The following is a 7,708-nucleotide window of genomic DNA, read 5'->3' as shown; positions in this document are numbered from 1 at the left end:
TGGACTATATAAATATAGAGAAAATAAAATCGCTTGAGAAAAGCGTTGCAGTGCTACTCTAAGAGGAAGAATGAAACCAACATTTAGTCTTTCTTTACTGCGGCTTCTACACACTGCGATCTTTACACCAACTTTGTATATTCTGAATTGCTACAAATCATGTGCTCTAGTTGTTCTGCTATTATGCCGTCAATTTCAGGTAATTTTCTCTGCACACGTCTGCGAAAACCTGGAAAGAATTGCTACGAATCACGTGCTCTAGTTGCTCTGCCATTATGCCGTCCTGTTCAGGTAATTTTCTCTGCAGAAGTCTGCGAAAACCTGGAAAAAATTGCTACGACTCACGTGCTCTAGTTGCTCTGCGTTAATGCCGTCCTCTTCAGGTAATTTTCTCTCGCACAAGTCTGCGAAAACCTGGAAAGAATTGCTACGAATTACGTGCTCAAGTTGCTCTGCTACAATGCCGTCCTGTTGAGGTAGTTTTCTCTGCAGAATCTGCGAAAACCTGGAAAGAATTGCTGCGAATCACGTGCTCTTGTTGCTCTGCTATAATGCCGTCCTGTTCAGGTAATTTTCTCTGCACAAGTCTGCGAAAACCTGGAAAGAATTGCTACGAATTACGTGCTCTAGTTGCTCTGCCATTATGCCGTCCTCTTCAGGTAATATTCTCTGCAGAAGTCTGCGAAATTCTGGAAATAATCGCTACGACTCACGTGCTCTAGTTGCTCTGCTTTAATGCCGTCTTCTTCAGGTAATTTTCTCTGCAGAAGTCTGCGAAAACCTGGAAAGAATTACTACGAATCACGTGCTCTCGTTGGTCTGCTCTAATGCCGTCCTGTTCAGGTAATTTTCTCTGCACAAGTCTGCGAAAACCTTGAAAGAATTGCTACGAATCACGTGCTCTCGTTGTTCTGCTATAATGCCGTCCTGTTCAGGTAATTTTCTATGCACAAGTGTGCGAAAACCTGGAAAGAATTGCTACGAATCACGTGCTCTTGTTGCTCTGCTCGAATGTCGTCCTCTTCAGGTAATTTTCTCTGCACAAGTCTGCGAAAACATGAAAAGAATTGCAACGAATCATGTGCTCTAGTTGTTCTGCTATTAGGCCGTCCTCTTCACGTAATTTTCTCTGCAGAAGTCTATGAAATTCTGGAAATAATTGCTACGACTCACGTGCTCTAGTTGCTCTGCCTTAATGCCGTCCTCTTCAGGTAATTTTCTCTGCAGAAGTCTGCGAAAACCTGGAGAAAATTGCTACGAATCACGTGCTCTCGTTGGTCTGCTCTAATGCCGTCCTGTTCAGGTAATTTTCTCTGCACAAGTCTGTGAAAACCTGGAAATAATTGCTGCGAATCACGTGCTCTTGTTGCTCTGCTCTAATGCCGTCCTGTTCAGGTAATTTTCTCTGCACAAGTCTGCGAAAACCTGGAAAGAATAGCTACGAAATACATGCTCTAGTTGCTCTGCGTGAATGCCGTCCTCTTCAGGTAATTTTCTCTCGCACAAGTCTGCCAAAACCTGGAAAGAATTGGTAGGAATCACGTGCTTTAGTTGCCCTGCTACAATGCCGTCCTGTTGAGGTAATTTTATCTGCAGAATCTGCGAAAACCTGGAAAGAATTGCGACGAATGATGTGCTCTGCTATAATGTCGTCGTGTTCCGGTAACTTTATCTGCACAAGTCTGCTAAAACCTGGAAAGAATTGCTACGAATCACGTGCTCTAATTGCTCTGCTATAATGCCGTCCTGGTCAGGTAATTTTCTCTGCACAAGCCTGCGAAAACCTGGAAAGAATTGCTACGAATCACGTGCGCTAGTTGCTCTGCCAGTATGCCGTCCTGCTCAGGTAATTTTCTCTGCAGAAGTCTGCCAAAACCAGGAAAGAATTGCTACGACTCTCGTGCTCTAGTTGCTCTGCTTTAATGCCATCCTCTTCAGGTAATTTTCTCTCACACGAGTCTGCTAAAACCTGGAAAGAATTGGTACGAATCACGTGCTCTAGTTGATCTGCTATAATACCATCCTGTTCAGGTAATTTTCTCTGCACACGTCTGCAAAAACCTGGAAAGAGTTGCTACGAATCGCGTACTCAAGTTGCTCTGCTATTATGCCTTCTTGTTCAGGTAATTTTCTCTGCAGAAGTCTGCGAAAACCTGGAAAGAATTGCTACGAATCACGTGCTCTCGTTGGTCTGCTCTAATGCCGTCCTGTTCAGGTAATTTTCTCTGCACAAGTCTGCGAAAACCTTGAAAGAATTGCTACGAATCACGTGCTCTCGTTGTTCTGCTATAATGCCGTCCTGTTCAGGTAATTTTCTATGCACAAGTGTGCGAAAACCTGGAAAGAATTGCTACGAATCACGTGCTCTTGTTGCTCTGCTCGAATGTCGTCCTCTTCAGGTAATTTTCTCTGCACAAGTCTGCGAAAACATGAAAAGAATTGCAACGAATCATGTGCTCTAGTTGTTCTGCTATTAGGCCGTCCTCTTCACGTAATTTTCTCTGCAGAAGTCTATGAAATTCTGGAAATAAGTTGCTACGACTCACGTGCTCTAGTTGCTCTGCCTTAATGCCGTCCTCTTCAGGTAATTTTCTCTGCAGAAGTCTGCGAAAACCGGGAGAAAATTGCTACGAATCACGTGCTCTCGTTGGTCTGCTCTAATGCCGTCCTGTTCAGGTAATTTTCTCTGCACAAGTCTGCGAAAACCTGGAAATAATTGCTGCGAATCACGTGCTCTTGTTGCTCTGCTCTAATGCCGTCCTGTTCAGGTAATTTTCTCTCGCACAAGTCTGCGAAAACCTGGAAAGAATTGCTACGAAATACATGCTCTAGTTGCTCTGTGTTAATGCCGTCCTCTTCAGGTATTTTCTCTCGCACAAGTCTGCCAAAACCTGGAAAGAATTGGTACGAATCACGTGCTTTAGTTGCCCTGCTACAATGCCGTCCTGTTGAGGTAATTTTATCTGCAGAATCTGCGAAAACCTGGAAAGAATTGCGACGAATGATGTGCTCTGCTATAATGTCGTCGTGTTCAGGTAACTTTATCTGCACAAGTCTGCTAAAACCTGGAAAGAATTGCTACGAATCACGTGCTCTAATTGCTCTGCTATAATGCCGTCCTGTTCAGGTAATTTTCTCTGCACAAGCCTGCGAAAACCTGGAAAGAATTGCTACGAATCACGTGCGCTAGTTGCTCTGCCAGTATGCCGTCCTGCTCAGGTAATTTTCTCTGCAGAAGTCTGCCAAAACCTGGAAAGAATTGCTACGACTCTCGTGCTCTAGTTGCTCTGCTTTAATGCCATCCTCTTCAGGTAATTTTCTCTCACACAAGTCTGCCAAAACCTGGAAAGAATTGGTACGAATCACGTGCTCTAGTTGATCTGCTATAATACCATCCTGTTCAGGTAATTTTTTCTGCACACGTCTGCAAAAACCTGGAAAGAGTTGCTACGAATCGCGTACTCAAGTTGCTCTGCTATTATGCCTTCTTGTTCAGGTAATTTTCTCTGCAGAAGTCTGCGAAAACCTGGAAAGAATTGCTACGAATCACGTGCTCTCGTTGCTCTGCTATTATGCCGTCCTGTTCAGGTAATTTTCTCTGCACAAGTGTGCGAAAACCTGGAAAGAATTGCTACGAATCACGTGCTCTTGTTGCTCTGCTCGAATGTCGTCCTGTTCAGGTAATTTTCTCTGCACAAGTCTGCGAAAACATGGAAAGAATTGCTACGAACCATGTGCTCTAGTTGTTCTGCTATTAGGTCGTCCTGTTCAGATAATTTTCTCTGCACAAGTCTGTGAAAACCTCGAAATAATGGCTGCGAATCACGTGCTCTTGTTGCTCTGCTCTAATGCCGTCCTGTTCAGGTAATTTTCTCTGCACAAGTCTGCGAAAACCTGGAAAGAATTCTACGAAATAAATGATCTAGTTGCTCTGCGTTAATGCCGTCCTCTTCAGGTAATTTTCTCTCGCACAAGGCTGCCAAAACCTGGAAAGAATTGGTACGAATCACATGCTTTAGTTGCCCTGCTACAATGCCGTCCTGCTGAGGTAATTTTATCTGCAGAATCTGCGAAAACCTGGAAATAATTGCGACGAATGATGTGCTCTGCTATAATGTCGTCGTGTTCAGGTAACTTTATCTGCACAAGTCTGCTAAAACCTGGAAAGAATTGCTACGAATCAAGTGCTCTAATTGCTCTGCTATAATGCCGTCCTGTTCAGGTAATTTTCTCTGCACAAGCCTGCAAAAACCTGCAAAGAATTGCTACGAATCACGTGCGCTAGTTGCTCTGCCATTATGCCGTCCTGCTCAGGTAATTTTCTCTGCAGAAGTCTGCCAAAACCTGGAAAGAATTGCTACGAATCACGTGCTCTAGTTGCTCTGCTTTAATGCCGTCCTGTTCAGGTAATTTTCTCTGCAGAAGTCTGCCAACACCTGGAAAGAATTGCTACGACTCACGTGCTCTAGTTGCTCTGCTTTAATGCCGTCCTCTTCAGGTAATTTCTCTGCACAAGTCTGCCAAAACCTGGAAAGAATTGCTACGAATCACGTGCTCTCAGTTGCCTGCTAGCCGTCCTGTTCAGGTAATTTTCTCTGCACAAGTCTGCGAAAACCTGGAAAGAATTGCTACGAATCACGTGCTCTAGTTGCTCTGCTATAATGCCGTCCTGTTCAGGTAATTTTCTCTGCACAAGTCTGCGAAAACCTGGAAAGAATTGCTACGAATCACGTGCTCTAGTTGCTCTGCCATAATGCCGTCCTGTTCAGGTAATTTTCTCTGCACAAGTCTGCGAAAACCTGGAAAGAATTGCTACGAATCACGTGCTCTAGTTGCTCTGCTTAATGCCGTCCTGTTCAGGTAATTTTCTCTCTGCACAAGTCTGCGAAAACCTGGAAAGATTTGCTACGAATCACGTGCTCTAGTTGCTCTGCTATTAGGCCGTCCTGTTCAGGTAATTTTCTCTGCACAAGTCTGCGAAAACCTGGAAAGAATTGCTACGAAGCACATGCTCTAGTTGCTCTGCTATAATGCCGTCCTGTTCAGGTAATTTTCTCTGCACAAGTCTGCGAAAACCTGGAAAGAATTGCTACGAATACGTGCTCTAGTTGCTCTGCTATAATGCCGTCCTGTTCAGGTAATTTTCTCTGCACAAGTCTGCGAAAACCTGGAAAGAATTGCTACGAATCACGTGCTCTAGTTGCTCTGCTATAATGCCGTCCTGTTCAGGTAATTTCTCTGCACAAGTCTGCGAAAACCTGGAAAGAATTGCTACGAATCACGTGCTCTAGTTGCTCTGCTATAATGCCGTCCTGTTCAGGTAATTTTCTCTGCACAAGTCTGCGAAAACCTGGAAAGAATTGCTACGAATCACGTGCTCTAGTTGCTCTGCTATAATACCGTCCTGTTCAGGTAATTTTCTCTGCACAAGTCTGCGAAAACCTGGAAAGAATTGCTACGAATCACGTGCTCTCGTTGCTCTGCTCTAATGCCGTCCTGTTCAGGTAATTTTCTCTGCACAAGTCTGCGAAAACCTGGAAAGAATTGCTACGAATCACGTGCTCTAGTTGCTCTGCTATAATGCCGTCCTGTTCAGGTAATTTTGTCTGCACAAGTCTGCGGAAACCTGGAAAGAATGCTACGAATCACGTGCTCTCGTTGCTCTGCTATAATGCCGTCCTGTTCAGGTAATTTTCTCTGCACAAGTCTGCGAAAACCTGGAAAGAATTGCTACGAATCACGTGCTCTAGTTGCTCTGCTATACCATCCGTTCAGGTAATTTCTCTGCCGTCCGAAAACCTGGAAAGAATTGAGAATCACGTAGTTGCTCTGCTATTTTCTCTGCAGGTATTTTCAAGTCTGCAAAAACCGAAACCTGGAAAGAATTGCTGCGAATCACGTGCTCTTGTTGCTCTGCTATAATGCCGTCCTGTTCAGGTAATTTTCTCTGCACAAGTCTGCGAAAACCTGGAAAGAATTGCTACGAATCACGTGCTCTCGTTGCTCTGCTATAATGCCGTCCTGTTCAGGTAATTTTCTCTGCACAAGTCTGCGAAAACCTGGAAAGAATTGCTACGAATCACGTGCTCTTGTTGCTCTGCTATAATGCCGTCCTGTTCAGGTAATTTTCTCTGCACAAGTCTGCGAAAACCTGGAAAGAATTGCTACGAAAGCACGTGCTCTAGTTGCTCTGCTATTAATGCCGTCCTGTTCAGGTAATTTTCTCTGCACAGTCTGCGAAACACCTGGAAAGAATTGCTACGAATCACGTGCTCTAGTTGATCTAATTTCTTTGCTCCTGCGATTAAGCCGTCCTGTCTCGTGCTCTGCTCTAGGTCCTGTTCAATTTTCTCTGCACAAGTCTGCGAAAACATGGAAAGAATTGCTGGAGTTGTTCTGCTAAGCCGTCCCTTTCAATTGCTACGAATGGAAAGAATTGCACGAAGCACGTGCTCTAGTTGCTCTGCTATAATGCCGTCCTGTTCAGGTAATTTTCTCTGCACAAGTCTGCGAAAACCTGGAAAGAATTGCTACGAATCACGTGCTCTATATACCATCCTGTTCTATAATGTAATTTTCTCTGCACAAGCCTAACACCTGGAAAGAATTTCTCTGTTCAGGTCCTGTTCAATTTTCTCTGCACAAGTCTGGAAAACCTGGAAAGAATTGCTATGAATCACGTGCTCTAGTTGCTCTGCTCTAATGCCGTCTGCTGTTCAGGTAATTTTCTCTCGCACAAGTCTGCGAAAACCTGGAAAGAATTGCTACGAATCACCTCTCTTGCTCTGCTATAATGCCGTCCTGTTCAGGTAATTTTCTCTGCACACTCTGCGAAAACTAAAGAATTGCTACGAATCTGCTCTAGTTTCTGCCATAATGCCGTCCTGTTCAGGTAATTTTCTCTGCACAAGTCTGCGAAAACCTGGAAAGAATTGCTACGAATCACGTGCTCTTGTTGCTCTGCCATAATGCCGTCCTGTTCAGGTAATTTTCTCTGCACAAGTCTGCGAAAATCTGGAAAGAATTGCTACGAATCACGTGCTCTAGTTGCTCTGCTATAATGCCGTCCTGTTCAGGTAATTTTCTCTGCACAAGTCTGCGAAAACCTGGAAAGAATTGCTACGAATCACGTGCTCTAGTTGCTCTGCTCTAATGCCGTCCTGTTCAGGTAATTTTCTCTGCACAAGTCTGCGAAAACCTGGAAAGAATTGCTACGAATCACGTGCTCTAGTTGCTCTGCTTAATGCCGTCCTGTTCAGGTAATTTCTCTGCACAAGTCTGCGAAAACCTGGAAAGAATGCTACGAATCACGTGCTCTACTAATCCGTGTTCAGGTAATTTTCTCTGCACAAGTCTGCGAAAACCTGGAAGAATTGCTACTTGCTATAATGCCGTCCTGTTCAGGTATTTTCTCTGCACAAGTCTGCGAAAACCTGGAAAGAATTGCTACGAATCACGTGCTCTAGTTGATCTGCTAATGCCGTCCTGTTCAGGTAATTTCTCTGCACAAGTCTGCGAAAACCTGGAAAGAATTGCTAAGTAAGACGAATCACGTGAACTCTTGTTTGCTCTGCTATAATGCCGTCCTGTTCAGGTATTTTCTCTGCACAAGTCAAAACCTGGAAAGAATTGTACTGCAATGCCGTCCTGTTCAAATTTTCCTGCACAAGTCTGAAAGAATTGCTACGAATCACGTGCTCTAGTTGCT

The sequence above is a fragment of the Dermacentor silvarum genome, chromosome 7 (genome assembly GCF_013339745.2).
Source record: "Dermacentor silvarum isolate Dsil-2018 chromosome 7, BIME_Dsil_1.4, whole genome shotgun sequence".
Taxonomy (NCBI): Eukaryota; Metazoa; Arthropoda; class Arachnida; order Ixodida; family Ixodidae; genus Dermacentor; species Dermacentor silvarum.
The sequence above is the reverse complement of the archived record's forward strand: the minus strand, read 5'-3'. Positions refer to the sequence as shown.